Raw genomic sequence first — 20,388 nt, forward strand, 5'->3', positions numbered from 1 at the left:
CATTGTCTACTCTCTGATACCTCTTAAAAAAATTCAATGAGGTTGGGCAAGACTTTCCCTTTTGAAATCCATGCTGACTATTCATTACTATATTTTTGGTTTCTAGGGGCCCGAATTTGACGAAGGTCTCCGCCCGCCCAAGTGCCGCCCAAAGGACCGCTGATGGCTGCTGAGGTACCTGACGGTACTTTGAGCGGGGTTTTCATCGGAGAGGTCCCTCGAAGGTTGGCGGGCAACAAATGAGCGACTTATGCCACCAATCTGGGCGGTAGCCGGCAGGAGCTCTCATTCTCAGCGGCAAAGGCGCTTGCCGCCCAAGTGCCGCCGAGAATGGAGTCGGGCCCAAGGAGGGTTGAAGAGCTGAAAAGCAAAAGCATTAAAAAAATCATCTGAAGACCTTCAGGGGACCCCATCCAGATAAGTCCCTGTAAAGAAAAAAATTACAAAAAGTGCACTAACCTTTTTTTTCCCATCTTCCTACCTATCGTCGGGGACAGATCAGCCTCCAGCCAACGGTCCACCCCTGTTCTGCCGCCGACTCCCGCCAGCATCAATATCGCAGCTCGGCAGGCGGGAGGTCTGTTGCGCGACTCGGCCGTCCGCTGACGTCGGCGGGCACATCGAGAGTGGCACTGGGCGGTTCGACGAGAGGAATGTCGGTGGCAGTGGGCGGTAAGTTCTTCAATTTCGGGCCCTAGATGTTCTTCTATTTTCTCCTTTAGTAGGGCTTCCATTATTTTTCCTACCACCAATATTAAACTGGCTGGTCCATAATTCCATGGACATGTTCTATCCCCCTTCTTTTATTTAGGTATTATGTTAGGTATCCTCCAGTTGTCTGGCACTACACCTTTTTCTAATGAATTATAAAATTATGTGTAGTAATGCGTCTGCTATCTCTTCCCTAGATTCTTTAAAAATGATTGGATACAATCCATCCGGACCAGGATTTTTATCCTCTTTGAGTTTTATTAATTTATTTAATATATCCCCTCTTTTTCTTTTAAATGCACTTATCTCATTACCAATCTCATCATCCAATGTCATGTCCACCTGTTCTATCTCCCTGGTAAATACTGAACAAAATATCGTTACCTGTGCTATTATCCTGTCAGTTCCTTAATGGCCCTATTCCCATCCCAACCTTCCTTTTCTATTGATGTGCCTGAAAAATATTTTACTATTTTGTTTTATGTTCCTTGATAATTTAATTTCATAGTTCCTCTTTGCCTTCGCTCCTAATCTCTTTGATTTCTCCCTTATCATGCACTCCACTGCTGTCTATGTACTTAATGTATGCCTCTTTCCTTACCCTCAATTGTTCCCTTATGGCTTTATTCATCCGTGGAGTCTCATTAGTGTTTAGTTTGTTCTTTCCTTTTAGGTCTATACCATTTGAAATGTTTCCCATTGCTGTTCTACATCGTTGTTTGCCAATATTGTTGCCCGTTTTATTTTCCCAAGTTCTATTCCCAGCCCCTCAAAATCAGCTTTTCTCCGACCTGTTACCCTGGTTTATGTCATACTTATGTCCTTCTCAATTATCATCTTAAAGCGTACTATATTAAAGTCACTATTGCCTAGATATTCCCCTACTTTTATATATCTTATCTGCTCTGGTTCATTCCCCATTACCAGATCCAATAGCGAATCCTCCCTTGTTGGGCTTTTTACATATTGGGTTAGAAAGGAGTCCTTCCTATACACATTGTAGGAACTCTGGTCCCTTATCCCCTTTAACTACCTCTTCTGTCCAATTAATATTGATAGTTGAAATCCCCCATGATTATTATTCTATGTTTTTTTTACTCATTTCCTAATATGTCTGCATATTTATTTCTCCACCTCCCTTCCACTATTAGGTGGTCTGTAGACTACACTATTAGTGTGATTGATACTTTATTGGCGTAGAAATACTGGTCGGCTGCTTCCCGCGGGCAATCGGCTAAAAAAGGGAAAAAAGATGCACACTTACCAGAATCTGCTTCGCCCATGAGCGATCCCGGTTCTGAGGCCTCCACTCACTGCGCATCAGAGCACGTGCACATCAGGATGTCCGCAGAGCTGGAGCTGGAGTCACATGGCTCTGGGCAGCCAATCAAGGTATTTTCCCATTATTATGATTGAGAAACCCCCCCCAAACATCCAAAACACTAATAAAAAATAGAAATAATACACCACATATTTCTATTAATTTAAATTAAAGTTATTTATGTCTTATAAAAAAATATATATTTTCCCGATTTTTAAAAGAGTTTTTAAAATTATGGTTTAAAGTAAACTTACCGTAGTGGGGAGGGTTTCTAACAATAAAATGTATTGTTTAAATTTTATTTTATTTGTGTGTTTTAAAACTCTTATGCCTGTAAAAGTAGGCTATGCACCTGCTTTTATTAGGCACAAGAGTTTTCAGGACATTTGCTGGGTAAGCTTTTACCGATATATAAAACGGAAGAGAGTGACTAAAGTAAATGTTGGTCCCTTAGAAGATGAGAAGGGGGATTTAATAATGGGAAATGTGGAAATGGCCGAGACCTTAAACAATTATTTTGCTTCGGTCTTCACAGTGGAAGACACAAAAACCATGCCAAAAATTGCTGGTCACGGGAATGTGGGAAGGGAGGACCTTGAGACAATCACTATCACTCGGGAGGTAGTGCTGGACAGGCTAATGGGACTCAAGGTAGACAAGTTACCTGGTCCTGATGAAATGCATCCCAGGTTATTAAAAGAGATGGCGGAAGTTATCGCAGACGCATTCGTTATAATCTACCAAAATTCTCTGGACTCTGGGGAAGTACCAGCGGATTGGAAAGCAGCTAATATAACGCCTCTGTTTAAAAAAGGGGGCAGACAAAAGGCAGGTAACTATAGGCTGGTTAGTTTAACATCTGTAGTGGGGAAAATGCTTGAAGCTATCATTAAGGAAGAAATAGCGGGACATCTAGATAGGAATAGTGCAATCAAGCAGACGCAACGTGGATTCATGAAGGGGAAATCATATTTAACGAATTTACTGGAATTCTTTGAGGATATAATGAGCATGGTGGATAGAGGTGTACTGATGGATGTGGTGTATTTAGATTTCCAAAAGGCATTCGATAAGATGCCACACAAAAGGTTACTACAGGAGATAAAGTTACGCGGAGTCAGAGGAAATGTATTAGCATGTATCGAGAATTGGCTGGCTAACAGAAAGCAGAGAGTCGGGATAAATGGGTCCTTTTCGGGTTGGAAATCGGTGGTTAGTGGTGTGCCACAGGGATCGGTGCTGGGACCACAACTGTTTACAATATACATAGATGACCTGGAGGAGGGAACAGAGTGTAGTGCAACAAAATTTGCAGATGACACAAAGATTAGTGGAGAAGCGGGTTGTGTAGAGGACACAGAGAGGCTGCAAAGAGATTTAGATAGGTTAAGCGAATGGGCTAAGGTTTGGCAGATGGAATACAATGTTGGAAAATGTGAGGTCATCCCCCTTGGGAAAAAAAACAGTAAAAGGGAATATTATTTGAATGTGGAGAAATTACAACATGCTGCGGTGCAGAGGGACCTGGGGGTCCTTGTGCATGAATCCCAAAAAGTTAGTTTGCAGGTGCAGCAGGTAATCAGGAAGGCGAATGGAATGTTGGCCTTCATAGCGAGAGGGATGGAGTACAAAAGCAGGGAGGTCCTGCTGCAACTGTACAGAGTATTGGTGAGGCCGCACCTGGAGTACTGCTTGCAGTTTTGATCACCTTACTGAAGGAAGGATATACTAGCTTTGGAGGGGGTACAGAGACGATTCACTCGGCTGATTCTGGAGATGAGGGGGTTACCTTATGGTGATAGATTGAGTAGACTGGGTCTCTATTCGTTGGAGTTCAGAAGGATGAGGGGTGATCTTATAGAAACATTTAAAATAATGAAAGGAATAGACAAGATAGAGGCAGAGAGGTTGTTTCCACTGGTCAGGGAGACTAGAACTAGGGGGCACAGCCTCAAAATACGGGGGAGCCAATTTAAAACCGAGTTGAGAAGGAATTTCTTCTCCCAGAGGGTTGTGAATCTGTGGAATTCTCTGCCCAAGGAAGCAGTTGAGGCTAGCTCATTGAATGTATTCAAATCACAGATCGATAGATTTTTAACCAATAAGGGAATTAAGGGTTATGGGGAGCGGGCGGGTAAGTGGAGCTGAGTTCACGGCCAGATCAGCCATGATCTTTTTGAATGGCGGAGCAGGCTCGAGGGGCTAGATGGCCTACTCCTGTTCCTAATTCTTATGTTCTTATGTAAGTACCGCACTCTTGCCCATGCAAATGTCCTCGCTCCCAAGATGCGCATTGTGCGCTGAAAACCGGCTTTTGCAATGCCTTTCCGGGTCCGTACACACTCAGTATGGACCTGGGAAGGCCAGGATTTCTGGGCCATAATCTTTAATCTCAATCCATATGGATTCTATTTTTGTCTTGCTGATAGCTGCGTCATTTTTTTCTACCGCCATTATGTTATCACTAATAAGTACAGCTACTCCACCTACCCTTTTTCCCTCTCTTATCTTTTCTAAATGTTATACTCTGCAATGTTAAATTCCCAGTCCTGGTTTTTCTGTAGCCATGTCTCAGTAATCCCTAATATATCTGGTTCCTCGCAATGCATGATTGCCTCCAGCTCCGCTGTTTAATACGGACACTGTGTGCATTGCTGTACAGACAGTTTAACTCAGTTTTAGTAGGATTTCCTCTCACTTTATGTTTAACCATCTTTTTAGACTCCTACTCTATAAATCTATTTATTCCCTTGCCATCAATGTCCTCCGTTACTTTATTCTTTCCTCTGCTCTCTTTTCCTGTTTTGTTTATATTTAGGGTGGTTACGTTTCGTTTAGATCCCACCCCCAATCTTACTAGTTTCTTCTGAATTCTCTATTTGATTTCTTGGTAACTATCTAATATTGATGGTCTCTAATTTTGCTCTTACCCGCAAGTGGAAACACTCTGTGGCCAAAATTCAGGCCCGCCAGAAAGCTGCCACACTTATGATTTTTTAAGTGTTTTTACCGCCGTCTTGGAAGAGGACAACTCTTGATCAATATTGAGGTCTTAGGCCCCGATATTGGTGGAAGTCCTGCCCACAGCCGCCGAGCTTCCGCTGGAAATGAAGTTTTTTTTTGCGATTCCTCCTAAGCCGCCCATTGCCGCCCACATTCTACCCACCGCAAGATTGGTCCCGGCGGTTCTCCCGGCATGCCGGCTTGCCACCCGCCCATGCCGGCAGCTGGAAATCCGGCTTTTCCCTCATCGAGGACCGTCTAAAATCGCTGCTGCCAGAAGTACCGCTGGGGAAAAGCTGATCTGAGCTGGCTGTGAAATTCGCTCAGAGTATTGCAGCGCTGCACTTCCTGGAGACTGTTCACATCCTGCAGCATTATTAGTGGCACATAAATATTGTGGTGATGAACCTTAACCCACCCAGAGAGAGTTCAGATATGTTACTACCTATGACTCCGTTGAAGGGAAGGTGTGGTAGAGGAAGCGGCAATGAGTTGCGGAAGATGGTGAAGTCTCAATGGAGGTGCAGAACCTATTTAGTGACTGATGTGACTGCGCAGATGGTATGAGCTTATGGCAGGGTTATTATGCAATAGTGATAAGATGTCAAGCGATGGCACATAGCTGCAACTGATACTGAGAACATCATGACATGAGATGTGGAATAGGGGAAAATACATATAATGGACTGCAATGTAGCTGATGAACATGTCATCTCAGGGGTGGCACTCCACCATGTTTGGTGTCTTAAAAACTGGCATGACCTGCAAGTAGTTCAAGTGACCCTGATTGAATGGCAACCTTTCTGCATTGGTCGCCCTTACTTGTTGTGCCGCGATGTCCTGATGGCAGGACCCGTTCTACAGTGGAATCATATGTGGAGTGCAATATATTCCTTCTGCAGCAGAACACCTGAGGGACAGCTGTGTGTTTCTCACAAGGCACCACACATTACGTGGAAATGAGACACTGACCAAGAGACTGCATTTAAAAGTACATAATTACAAAAGTGACATAACCTTACATAATTTAAGAACATCTCCACCACTAACACCCACCTCTCTACCCACTACCACCACCTCTCTCTCCCCCCCCCCCCCCACCCGATGTGAGGTGCATCGTCCTCTTCTTTGTCCCATCTTCAAGACGGTGTCCCGCACCCCTCCCCCTCCCCGCCTCTGCTTGAGCAGGTTGTGCAGGAGGGCAGCCGGATCTCTGCAGACATGTACGTCTTGGAGAGAGGGTAGGGGGCGTCACTGAAGGCGCCGGCATCTCCAGCTCCTCTGGATCTGTGTGCCTTGAGGGTGTGGGGTCGGGGGCTTGCACGGCATGCCCAGAAGCCATTGCCTGCCTCATCGCCTCAGCAGACTGTGTGGTGCGCTCCACCACACTAATGAGCTGGTCCATTCGGTCAGAATGATGCTGGCACCTATCCCACTCATGGTCTGCAGCAGGTCGTGACCTTGGTCGACGCTCGTCCTCGATAGCTGGACCATCTCATGAATTGCTGTGAGCTGTCTTGCAACGTCAACAGCTTGTTGGGACGTTGTGGGTTGATGTGCCTTGGTTGGGTCAGCTCCACAGCCTCTGCACCTGGCAGCGCTTGGAGGTGTTGCATCCGGTTCAAAGCCCATGAATTCTGAGCCCGACGCTGAGGTTCTCCGGACAGGTGGCACACATAGCAGGAGGCTGGTGTCATTCTCTTCCAGCTCCTCGACCTCAAGGGGCTAAAAGATGGGCCATTCTTCCTCCACTCTCTCCTCTTCTTCGTGACTCTGGGTGGTGGAGGTGGGTATGGTGGAAATGGGTGAGCTTGTGGGGGGAGTGGAGGAACGAGCCCATGTCTTGGGATGGGGACAACGTTGAGGTGGGAGACGCTGGTGTTACACTCCTCCTTTGAGTGCCAGAGGTGGATGGCGTGCATTGATTGGTGCTGTCCGACTCACCATCTGCAAGTAGAGGACAACGTTTCAGTCTATAGGGGGGTGGGTAGGTCAAACTGACATCTGAGCCGTCTCATCTCAAAATGTGCCATCAGGGAGTTCCATCTCTACATGGGCACACCAATAATGGGCGACAAACTGCGTTAAAACGCATTTGGCTTGACGTTGCATGACCTTTCATGCCATGAGCTCACACCGGAGATTATTATACCCTTACCATGCTCCAGCACGGGTTCTGCATCACCCTTTGTGGTTGCACGGTGGCAGTCACCCACCAATGCCAAGGCCCGCTCCGCCACGCTGCTCAACTCAATCACCTCTGCTGGGCCCCCTCCCGTGGCATTGTAGCTTGCTGCCTTGGAAATTTGTTTCTTCTGCAGAAAGAAACGTTGCAGCCTTTACCCCCTTTATTCATGCTCCACACACACACCTATACAAACACACATATGGGCCATAACCTTTGGCACTTGCATGAGAGGGCTCCCATAAATGGTTACTCACTCCTGCTGATGCCACCACATTGTTCCAACGTTTCCTACATTGGTTTCCATCTTGCTCAATGTTGCCCATTGAGGACATGGCCTCACCAATCTCCCTCCAGATATGTCTGTATTGGGGTGGTGGAGGCTTGCCACGACCATCCCGGGTGAGGTCTTTATACCTGTGCTCCACCTCTGATACAAGCTCCTCCAGTTTCTCATCATTAAACCAGGGAGCTCTAGGCCTGGTCTTGACAGTCTTCCTTGAAGCTTTTTTCCCACTCATGCTAAATTACTTAAGAAATGGATAATGAAAATTTTGCAGCTCTGTGTCTCCTACACTCCCTCCTCTACAACTGGCAGGTGCAAGAGAGTGTTCAACATTTAAGCACATGTGCAGATGTCCCAGCAGCCTTAATTGTGGCAAAAATGATGTCGGTGTGCTGATATAACTACAAACCACCGCCCCCGCCCCCTCCTCACAAATTTTGCGCGTGTGCGGCGCGGCGCCAACGATGTTCCCCGATTCGAGAGGCTTGCATCTCCCGCCCACTGATACTGCCGCCCACTGACGTCCACAACTGCCCGCCGACTTCCTCTGCCTGCCGCTGCTGCTGCTGCCCACAATACTGAACTGAAAATTGATCTCGGCGGGACCCAGCGGCAGCGGCTGCTAAAAAGGTAGATGCTGCCCGGGGATCGACGAAAAATGGGCGGGCCTTACAGCTCCTCAATATCGGGCCCCTAGTCTTTTTTATTCGAGCAGACCGGAAGTCGGTCATAATTGGGGCGGAAGTGCGGCGGTAAGTGCTGGTGAGGGGCAGAAGTTGGGGCGGGACCGAGTCTCCGCCGCTGTCACTCAGCAGCGGAGCGTTGGTGACGTCAGTGCGCGTGTGCATCACCATGTATTTCCCCTCCTTTAAAGGGGAGAGAAACAGCAAATTTTTAGGTTTGGCCACTGGGTCACCAGGGAGGGTTTCGGCCAGGCCAGCGGTCAAGTATCCAAGAGGGGATGCCAGGCTGCCTGTTGCCTGAAAACAAGGTGCACCGACAAAAAATGCTGTTGGGGTCACCGCGCGATGGATCATCAATTTTTTGAGGTAAATTTCGCGCGGAGTGAGTTGGAGGTGTGGGAGATCGGCAATTCACGCTTTGATGACGTGCTTGGGGCAGTCGGCAACAACGGGGTGAAAGTGGGGACCACCTGAAAAATCCCCGAGGTGAATTTGGATCGTGGCGGCCAATCAACTGCAACACGGCAGTCACTCGATTCCGCCCCATGGCCGCCGCAAAACGGCAGTAACGGGCCTTATCCAGACCCTGAATTTCGGCCCCTCTGTATCTAATCTATCAAAACCTTTCATGATTTTGAAGAACTCTATTAGGCCATCCTTCAACCTTTTCGAGAGAAAAGAGACCCAGCCTGTTCATCCTTTCCTGATAGGTATACCCTCGCATTTCTGGTATCATCCTTGCGAATCTTCTCTGCACCCTCTTCAATGCCTCTTTATCCTTTTTATAATATGGTGACCAGAATTGCACACAGTACTCCCAAGTGTGGTCTAATCAAGGTTCAGTACAAGTTTAGCATAACTTCACTACTTAACTTGGTTTTCTTAAAGCCTTGTTAATCTGTATCGATACTTTTAGTGATTTGTGTATTTGTACTCCGAGATCCCTTTGCTCCTCTATCCCATTTAGTTTCCTATTTTCCAAGTAATATGTGATCCCCCCTATTTTTCTTCCCATACCTCACATTTTCTGTATTAAATTTAATTTGCCAATTACATGCCCATCCTGCAAGTTTATTAATGTATTTTTCTAATTTGTTGCAGTCCTTCTCAGTATTGACTATCTCTCCCCACCTCCCCCCCTCCCCCCCCCACCCCCCAAATCTGGTGCCATCTGCAAATTTAGAAATTATTTTTTCGAAAGGGAAATCGTGCTTGACAAATCTGTTAAGGGTTTTTTGAGGTTGTAACTAGCAGGATAGATAAGGGGGAAACCAGTGAAAGTAGTGTATTTGGATTTTCAGCATTCATTAAGGTGCCACACAAAAGGTTATTACACAAATTAGCGCTCATGGGATTAGGGATTGGTTAATAGACAGAAAACTGAGAGTAGGAATAAATTGCCTATTTTTGAGTTGACAGGGTGTAACTAGTGAGGTACCTACCACAAGGTTCAGTGCTTGGGCCTCAGCTATTTACAATCTATATCAATGACTTAGATGAGGAGACCAAGTGTAGTGTATCCAAGTTTGCTGATGATACAAAGCTAGGTGGGAAAGTAAGTTGTGACTAGAATTCAAAGAGGTTGCAAAGGGATATAAACAGGTTAAGTGAGTGTGCAAGAACATGGCAGATGGGATATAATGTGTGGAAAAATAAAATTATCCACTTTGGTAGGAAAAATAGAAAAGCTGAATATTTTTTAAATGGTGAGCTTTTGTGAAATGTTCAGAGGGACCTGGGTATGCTTGTACACGAATCACTGAAAGTTAACATGCAGGCACAGCAAGCAATTAAGAAAGCAAATGGTATATTGGCCTTTATTGAAAAAGGATTAAAGTATAAGGGCTAGAAATTCCGTTTTTGGCGAGATCGTTTTTTTCCCGTTATTTTATGGAAAAATACCACTAAAAACTTCCCCATTTTTTAAGAAGGTAAAATTGGCAAAAAAAATGCGGCCAATGGTAAAATTCGCCATTGCACGAGGATTCACGGTGGAAACCGCAGTCCTTGCCAACTTTAGCCCAAAGCCTATCACTGCCAAAAATACAGGCCCTGGTAGGGGAGAAAACGCAAAAACAATTTGCAAAAATTCAAAAATTAAAAACCAGAAAACATTCACTATACACTTAACTAATGAATCGCTGAAAAAGAATTAAAAAATAAAAACTTCAACGTACCTTTTTTGTAGGTCTTCATACATACCGCTGTTTCTGGGGCTTCAACGCAGATTTTTTTCACCCTGAGTATGGGTTCACCGAACGGCCAATCTTAAGCCATGTGTTTTTTTTTTGCCATTACACGTTGTTGATCCGCTTTTCACCGATATTTCAAAAGTGCCATTCGTTAACTTTGGCCAATTTAGGTGAGTACTTTTTACCGGCAAAAAAGGCGAAATACTGCCCAAAAAAACGTGCACAAGGCCGGTCAATTTCTCCCCCTAAGAGTAAAGAAGTATTACTGCAATTATATAAAGTCTTGGTGAGACCACACCTGGAAAACTGTGTACAGTCTTGGTCTCTTTACCTAAGGAAGGATATACTTGCCTTAGAGGGAGTATAACGAAGGTTCACCAGACTGATTCCTGAAGCTGATTTGAAGGGCCGAAAGGCCTACTCCTGCTCCTATTTTGTATATTCTTATGTAATCTGAAAAAAGAAAAGACAGGTTAACATTTTGGGTGTAAGCCCTTCATCATAATTGAAGACAAATGATAAACAATTTAGTTAAATTGGAAAATAGAAACAAAAATGGGGTGTGTGAGAAGGAAGACATTGGGTAGAAATGTGTCTCTGGTGGTGGCAACAAATACATTAATGGCATTTGCACTTTTTGCTTTTTCATTAGTATCTTTACTGGAGGGCTACTGGATCTACCCTGTGCGTCTACAGAAACTTTTTCATGCATTTAAAAAGAGGAAGCGCATCATATTTGATTTCATTACAGACATATCAAACAAATTGATTGAACAAGGAAATAATAGTAATGTCTATATTTGATATTAAAAATCTTGCATACAGTGTGCACTTCCTATCTACAACCGTTTCTGCATCACGATTTAGAGTTACACTTTTTATATCAACATTTAACATTGAAAATCATTATGTAAAATCATTATTTACAACAGGGAAACCATTGAGCAGGAACAAGGAAATGGCAGACCAATTGAACAAATGCTTTGGTTCTGTCTTCACTGAAGAAGACATGAATAACCTCCTGAAAATAATAGTGGACCGAGGGTCTAGCGAGAAGGAGGAACTGAAGGAAATCCTTATTAGTCAGGAAATTGTGTTTCGGGAAATTGATGGGATTGAAGGCCGATAAATCACCTGGGCCTGATAGTCTGCATGCCAGAGTACTTAAGGAAGTGGCCCTAGAAATAGTGGATGCATTGTGGTCATTTTCCAACATTCTATAGACTCTGGATCAGTTTCTATGGATTGGAGCGTAGCTAATGTAACCCCACTTTAAAAAAAAGGAGGGAGAGAGAAAACGGAATTATAGATTGGTTAGCCTGACATCGGTAATGGGAAAAATGTGGAATCAATTATTAAGGATATAATAGCAGCTCATTTGGAAAGCAGTGACAGGATTGGTCCAAGTCAGCATGGATTTATGAAAGGGAAATCATGCATGACAAATCTTCAAGATTTTTTTGAGGATGTAACTAGTAGAGTGGACAAGGGAGAACCAGTGGATGTGGTGTATTTGGACTTCCAAAAGGCCTTTGACAAGGTCACACACGAGATTAGTGTGCAAAATTAAAGCACGTGGTATTGGGGATAATGTATTGACGTGGATAGAGAACTGGTTGGCAGAAAGGAAGCAAAGAGTAGGAATAAACGGGTCCTTTTCAGAATGACAGGCAGTGACTAGTGAAGTACTGCAAGGTTCAGTGCTGGGACCCCAGCTATCTACACTATACATTAATGATTTAGACGGAGGAATTGAATGTAATAGCTCCACGTTTGCAGATGACACTAAGCTGGGTGGCAGTGTGAGCTGTGAGGAGGATACTAAGAGGCTGTAGGGTGACTTGGACAGGTTAGGTGAGTGGGCAAATGCAGTATAATGTAGATAAATGTGAGGTTATCCACTTTGGTGGTAAAAACAGGAAGGCAGATTATTAGAGCCGAATAGCCTACTCCTGCACCTATTTTCTATGTTTCTATGTAACAGCTACCTTCTTGGGTGAAGTAGGCATTGACCACACACAACGTTATCATTTTGTACATCAAAGGCAGCAGATCAATGCAGTTCTGATTGATTCTTATGGTGCTTACACAGCAAAGCATCGAGCAAAACGAAAAATGTAACAGCTCCAACATTCCATTTTTTTACATTTGCAGGGAAATCAAGACATAATACTCTTTTTCTCCCACACAATATTGCTTCAAAGTTGTTGATCCAGCATTACAAAGTTTACTTCTCAACACTGATGTTTCCAAGTCAGGTTTAAAAATATTAAAATTATGTATGTAACTTTCTTCCAGTAAATAACTCTTCAGTTTTGGCTTTGGGTATTTATGAATATCCAAACTAGGGTTCAGTCCTATACCATAGTCACCACAAATTCTAATACCACCATCAGTTTTTACTATAGGCATGATCAGGCTTGCCCAGTCACTGGTCAACTTTCTTGATTATTCCCTCATGCTCCATGTGATCTAATTCTGCTGCTATCCTTTCATTTAGAGCTTAGGGCGCTGATCTAGGCTTAACATTTTTTGCCCCTCCCTCCACACCCTTCACATTAAGGTGTGTTTTAATATACTTTGATGCACCCAAGTTTTGGACTGAATAAGGACTTGTGTTCTTCCATAAGTATGTCCACGGGTCTTGAAGTAGGGATTTTCTTAACACTAGTCCAGTTTAATGTCAGACTTTTAAGTCAGTTTTGGCCCATCAATAAGGGAAGTTTTCCCTTAACCACAATTAAAGGCAATTGTTTTGTCTGATTTTCATATTTTACTTTCCCAAGGATGGAAACTGAGTGTCCAGAATAACTTCCCAGCAAAATGCTGTTTTTTTTTTTGTAGGGCAATTTTCCAAAAATGTCCTTCATATACTTTTGATGATATAATAATAATTGCAGCCCCGGTATCCAATTTAAATTAAAATTTTACAGCTTCTGTCCAGATGTTAACCACAATTTTATGTTGCCCCTTTTCTTTTATGGAATATACAGGAAAACGTGTCTCTTTATCTCTATCACCATGTGGTATGATTTCATCTTCAGGTTCCTTGTTGGAATCAATGTAATGGACGTTGATTTTTTGCCTTTTCTTCTATTGATTTCTCACAGTACTGTGCTATGATTTGGGGCCAACATTTCTTTCTCCTGCTTCCAGTCTAAGTGGCCTGATTCTGTGCAATTATGGCATTTAGCCTGCTTAATAAACATCAGTCTGTATGATGATTATTTTTACCACATTACCTTGGTAAACTTGAACTATTCTGTAATAATAAGTGGCTTTCGGCTCAGATATTCTTTTACGGGACCAACTCCTCATACATTTTGACTTTTAGGCTGGGCAGATTAATTCTTAATCATTGTAGGTCCACAGATAAGCAAAATTGCTCTCTCTTGGCATCCATTTTAAGTTCATTTGCCTCAAAATAAAAATTAAGTCTTTCTACTTAATCAGATCAGCTAGATCCCATTCGGTCCTCGATATTTCTAACCAATGTCGATAAGGTAAACAAAAATTACAGTGAATAACATTATCCATTATACTTGTTGCCAACTATTTCTAATAAGCCCTCCAGTTGGTAACATCATGGCTGCTTTTATTTTAGACTCTGCAACATTGGGGTAGAAATTCACTCCTGCCAGAAACCTGGCGCACCCACCATTTTCCGTGTTTTTGCCATTATGTCAGATGATGATCCATTTTCAGCTCTTTGGCAATTTTTTTAGAGCGGACCGGAAGTCGGTCATAATGGGGGCGGAAGTGCAGCGGTAAGTACTGGTGGGGGCGGAAGTGGGGGCAGGATGGAGTCTTCGCCACTGTCAGTCAGCGGCGGAGCGGTGATGACATCAGTGCGTGTGTGCGTCACCACGTCTCTCCCCTCATTTAAAGGGGAGAGAAGTAGCAATTGTTTAAGTTCAGCCCACTGGGCCACCAGGGAGGGTTTCGGCTAGGCCAGTGGCCTGGCACCCAAGAGGGAGTGCCAAGCTGCCGGTTGGCGGCCTGGCCGAACCCGGGGCCAATGTTGTCCTGCCGATTGAGAAGTCGGCCACCAAAAAAAAACATGGTAAATACTACAAACATCAAACACGGCGACTTGACCCAGAGTACTGGAAGGCAGTTTTGAGTTCGATTTATGTTCTTGAAGGGCCACCGTGCTGCTGTGGCTCACACACAGAATACAAGGTGTACTGACAGAAAAAGCTGCCGGGAGCACCGCCTGGTGGATTGTGGATTTTTTCACCGAAGTTTCGCAGAAGGTACCATGGAGTTGTGGAAGAGCAGCGGCGCGCGCTTTGGTGACGCGGTTGGCAGCAGCGGGGACCACCAGAAAAATTCACGGGGTGAATTTGGATCGTGCGGCCATTGGACTGGAAGTCGGCGGCCGCTCGACTCCACCGCTTTGTCACAGTAAGTTGCCTTTTTGGGAGGCTGAATTTCGGCCTCATTTTCTTTAGTTAATACAAATAGTATAAGAGGAGATTCTGGATTGTAATCAGTATGTTTGCTTCCATCAGAGGCCCTCTAGTGTTCAGTTAACAATATCCAAATTCAATACATATCAAATAACTGTTAGCTAAATTGAAAAGTAACTGCAGTCATACATAAAACTGAGCAATCACACAGTATATTTTATTTGACTGTGTTTTGGCCCTTCCCTCCAGTCTGTAGCCTTGAGCACAACTAATCAAATGTTAGCAATACTTGTATCAAGTTAGGCTGGGTTTAATAATTTTGAATGTAACTAGGTTCTGAATCATATGTTTTGTAAATGAATTAAATAGACCACTAATAAGCTAAAACTTTATACTTTCCAAAATGTTGACAACTTTTGGAAATATTTGGAGTGCAGTGTAGCAAGGCTATTATGACACTTAAGAAAAACGAAATACCGATGAATCTGTGCTGTACCGTCTCAAAGGCCGTTGTATCATCCCTGAGATGCAGTGCCCAAAACTGAATGCAGATGATGTTTGACCAAGGCTCTGTAGAACTGAAGCATAACTTCCTCACTTTTGTATTCCAATCCCTTGATATAAAGGCAAACATTCCATTAGCCTTTTTGATTACTTTTTGTACTAATGCACTAGCTTTTCGTGATTAGAGTACACGGACACCCAAGTTCCTTTGCTCCTCCACAGCTCCGAATCTCTCACCATTTTTCCTTGATTGTTTCTAGATTTTGTAATTTCTGCCTTCTCTTCCTCAAATTTAGTTAATTAAAATTACAAATAAATTAACCAATGCTTAGCTCGTTAAAGAATGTGTTAATAAGTAAATTATGTATATAACCTATCAGGATCCATCTATACATTACAGAAAATGAACTGAGCATAGAAACATCTCAAATTTGGGGCTGTTCTGTAGTTGCAATGCTTTTAGTTCTATGTTTGCATCATTGAGGCCAAGGTATGAAAATCCATCTTTTGAGTCCGGTATGATTTAACAAATTCAGCTGCAGACATGATGAAGTCCGATAGCACTATAACCAGCATTTTGCCCCACACTTCAGAAGCAAAATCTACATTGTGCATTTGAATGATGTGAGTTGCCATCTTATTCATTGTTGCTTGATTATGTTTTGACCTTGAACGCTCTGATAGATTGCTTTCCTTGCTTTTGATACACTGTGATTTTATCTTAAGTCAGATTTGTTGATACCACAAAATTACCAATGAACATTTTAGTATTTTTAATCAAACCTACAATAACTGTGGGTGCGTTAGTTTTGAGAATGGTTTAGTTGCATTGTATTGGGTTAGCAAAGATAATATAATTTTAGCTAGTTGATGGAATAATACAAAAACGAAGTGGAGAAGATTTCTGGAATGTACTACAATGTATTACAACTGATTTTACTGCATCAAATCAATGTTTTAATCCAAGGTACATTGCTTTATTTTTTAAACTCATAATATTTTAACTGTCGATTAGTTTATCTTAGGCTGTTCCGAGGTATGTGTTTTAAAAGATTGTGCATTAATTTTAGGAATTAGCTGTACAGATACTCAGGAAATCCTGTAATTGTAGAATATACTCTGCAGTTTACTCACACCTTCTTTGTACAGTTTGTCAACCCTGTACTGCTCGTCCATACAGATTATCTATTTATGGTCTTGGTAGAATATAGTGATCGCTGTTCACTTTCTTTTTCTTTACCCCCTTTATGCAGATTCTGTGTCCTACATCCCTGTTCAGTTCTGTGACACCTGGAAGATAAGACGAGTGCAATGGAGCTTTCTAATTAGGAAGATACCATATGAAGTGCCTGGGCAGGGTTTGGGGGATGGGATAAGCCCCAGTGTGCAGCTGCTGATTATTTTGCATGGATGGCTGTAGAGAAAAGGGTGTTGTGCTGAAAGAGACTGCTGGTTCTGGTAAGTGCAGATATAATTCACTACTGTCTTATATTATTTGTCTTTAGTACAGTTACTTTATTAGAACATTCTGTTGCTGGGTGAGCTGTTGTGCAATAGATTTCTGTAGAACATAGCAATTTCTAGCTGCATTTTCACATCTGAATGTTGGTCTGATATATTATCTGAGCTAGAGCACGAATTGCTGCCGGTGAATGAGTCCAGATCTTTAGCATGAATATTGTAATGAATGTGTATAATGCATTTAAAACCATTTTATATTAGACATGCTTACAAGAAATAATGTATAATACTCACGTATTTTCTGTGGAATAAAAACTGATGATAAAACAAAAATCAGATTGTTCATAATCTATTTTAAATTACACACAGATAAACTATTTAAAAGAAATCCATCTTGCATTTATTTAATAATAGGATTGATCTATTCCTATGAAGTTGTAGATCAATCTGGTGGTAGCTGCAGTTGCCAGTTCTCATCGTTGTCATGGTGATTGTACTGTGAGACTGAAATAATATAGTTGGATCTAGGCTGACGAAGGGTATTATCAATGAAGAGTTTGGATTTGTGTCCTGCACGTGGCTTATTTTTTACATGTTAATGATTAATTTAAATAAAAAAGGGAAGGTTGTTACATTAAATTTGTTAATTCTTTACATGCAGTATTTAAATATAGATCTTGACAATTTGCTCTTTTTCTGCTGCTCGAACAATTGCATTATGGGCAATATAATGACTTTGAGTTCTGAGGATCACAAATAATATTCTTATAGTCTTTATAAAATGGGAGCATGCAACACACAGGTGTTGCTGTACAGATGAACATGTAACATAAAAAGCCAATATTTGATTTATATACTTCTGTTCAGTGTTTGCTTCAATGATTTTTTACATGCATTCTCTTGCAAAAATAACTAGGCTATGCTGCAGAAAGATATTGATAGATCTGATAAATATATTCTGTTCAATAATCTTAGCAGTTTGGGCAGAAATTATTTGATTCAGGTCACAACTATCAAAGGTACTTGAAGCAAGGAAAATTACTTGAAAATTACTAGTAATTTTATGTAGTTTACATAATTATTTTCTCTATAGAATTTTAAATGCTTCGGATTTTACAAGGTTTGCCCATTTTTTTTGCAGAAGTTTTAAAAATTGTAATCAGGTGACAGTATGTCAATTTCCAGCATTTGTAATTTTAAAATGATCTCACATCCTGGTTTTCAACAATACGCAAGGTCAGCATCAACAAAGGTTTAACTTGCTGACCGAGCAATTGTTTCTTCTAAAGGATTGTGGAAATAATAGTTATAGTTCTCATGGCTTTATAGCATTATTATGTAGTGTTTAGAATGTTATTACATTTATATTTTATTCTTTGTTAACCTCTGATCAAAATATCTATGAAATTGAACATCTGGGTTAACATCCTACCATTTCTGTGGTAGGTTTAGAAAAGCCATGATTCATATTGCAAATTAATTTATTGCAGGTACTGTATTGTTACGTGAAATATTAGAAATTAATTTAGTTTTGATAGGAATTTTTTATGTTTTAAAATAGTACAAATATCTATATTACAGTGGAATCTTTATTTATCCACCTTAATAGCAGATAATCAAATACTGTACACTACCTATTGGTGTGCCTCTCGCTCTCTGCCTGCATCTGTCCTCCCAGACAAATGTCACCAATGTTCCTTTTGCTAGCAAAATCAGCTGGTGCTACAACAGCTAATCCATCAGCCAATCTGCCAGGTCAGTTTCCCCACATACCTATTCAGCACCCTTGCCACAGACCTGAGAAAGGCCACAGCAGTGTTCCCACTGGATCCATTCAGCTACACAAGTAAGTATGTAGGACTTGGCATTCACATCCAGTGATCTGATTGGCAGTCACCACATTATTGATCCCATCGAATTTCAAAATTGATACAGAGCTTGTTTGTTAAAAAGCGCTCATGTGCCATTAATGACTGAATCCTGAATCATAGAATCGTACAGCACAGAATCATACAGCCTGTACCGGCATGTTGTAATAGTTATCCAATTAGTTCCACTCCCTTGCTCTTTCCCCATAGCCTTGCAAATTTTTCCCCTTTAAGTATTTATCCAATTCCCTTTTGAAAGTTTTATTGAGTCTGTTAGAAGATGAGAAGGGGGATTTAATAATGGGAAATGTGGAAATGGCTGAGACCTTAAACAATTATTTTGCTTCGGTCTTCACAGTGGAAGACACAAAAACCATGCCAAAAATTGCTGGTCACGGGAATGTGGGAAGGGAGGACCTTGAGACAATCACTATCACTAGGGAGGTAGTGCTGGACAGGCTAATGGATCTCAAGGTAGACAAGTTCCCTGGTCCTGATGAAATGCATCCCAGGATATTAAAAGAGATGGCGAAAGTTATAGCAGATTCATTCGTTATAATCTACCAAAATTCTCTGGACTCTGGGGAGGTACCATCGGATTGGAAAGCAGCTAATGTAATGCCTCTGTTTAAAAAAGGGGGCAGACAAAAGGCAGGTAACTATTGGCCGGTTAGTTTAACATCTGTAGTGGGGAAAATGCTTGAAGCTATCATTAAGGAAGAAATAGCGGGACATCTAGATAGGAATAGTGCAAGCAAGCAGACGCAACATGGATTCGTGAGGGGAAATCATGTTTAACTAATTTACTGGAATTCTTTGAGGATATAACGAGCATGGTGGATAGAGGTGTACCGATGGATGTGGTGTATTTAGATTTCCAAAAGGCAGTCGATAAGGTGCCACACAAAAGGTTACTGCAGAAGATAAAGGTACGCGGAGTCAGAGTAAATGTATTAGCATGGATCGAGAATTGGCTGGCTAACAGAAAGCAGAGAGTCGGGATAAATGGGTCCTTTTCGGGTTGGAAATCGGTGGTTAGTGGTGTGCCACAGGGATCGGTGCTGGAACCACAACTGTTTACAATATACATAGATGACCTGGAAGAGGGGACAGACTGTGTGTAACAACATTTGTAGATGACACAAAGATTAGTGGGAAAGCGGGTTGTGTAGAGGACACAGAGAGGCTGCAAAGAGATTTAGATAGGTTAAGCGAATGGACTAAGGTTTGGCAGATGGAATACAATGTCGGAAAATGTGAGGTCATCCACCTTGGAAAAAAAACAGTAAAAGGGAATATTATTTGAATGGGGAGAAATTACAACATGCTGCAGTGCAGAGGGACCTGGGGGTCTTTGTGCATGAAACTCTTTTGGAGTTTACCTGAAAAAACATAAACATTAAACCGTGCCACCCGCCCTGGATGACACACCAGACATTTACAAGGCCCTTTTTTTTCTTTTTTGTGTTTTTTTTTTGTGTTTTTCTTTTTTTTTGGGCACTAAAATCAAATTTTTTCCTCCAGTGCCCCCTATAAAAGGGGAGGGGGACACTAAAAGCACCGGCAATTAAAACAAACTAAACTTTAAAACATAAAATCAAATTAAAATTTGGTTGCCGGGCGAGACGATGCACTCCAGTCCCTCCGGTGCCCACCTCTCGCGGAAGGCCGCGAGCGTACCGGTGGACACCGCGTGCTCCATCTCCAAGGACACCCTGGCGCGGATATACGCGCGGAAGAGAGGCAGGCAGTCAGGTTGAAC

The 20,388-nt window shown here is 42.3% G+C and overlaps 1 protein-coding gene across 13 annotated transcripts in view; it reads left to right on the forward strand.

Moving 5' to 3' along the window:
* The window catches only part of LOC139263036 (PH and SEC7 domain-containing protein 2-like), a 420,621-nt gene that overhangs the window by 72,500 nt on the left and 327,733 nt on the right, over positions 1–20,388 (forward strand). For 10 of the 13 annotated variants that reach the window (XM_070878509.1, XM_070878513.1, XM_070878508.1 and 7 more), the window contains one exon: positions 16,551–16,755. The exons of the other annotated variants lie outside the window; for them this stretch is intronic. The gene's annotated coding sequence lies outside the window, so the exon portion shown is untranslated. The remainder of the gene's footprint in view (positions 1–16,550; positions 16,756–20,388) is intronic. 13 annotated transcript variants of the gene reach the window in all.

Source organism: Pristiophorus japonicus, chromosome 4 (genome assembly GCF_044704955.1).
Source record: "Pristiophorus japonicus isolate sPriJap1 chromosome 4, sPriJap1.hap1, whole genome shotgun sequence".
Taxonomy (NCBI): Eukaryota; Metazoa; Chordata; class Chondrichthyes; family Pristiophoridae; genus Pristiophorus; species Pristiophorus japonicus.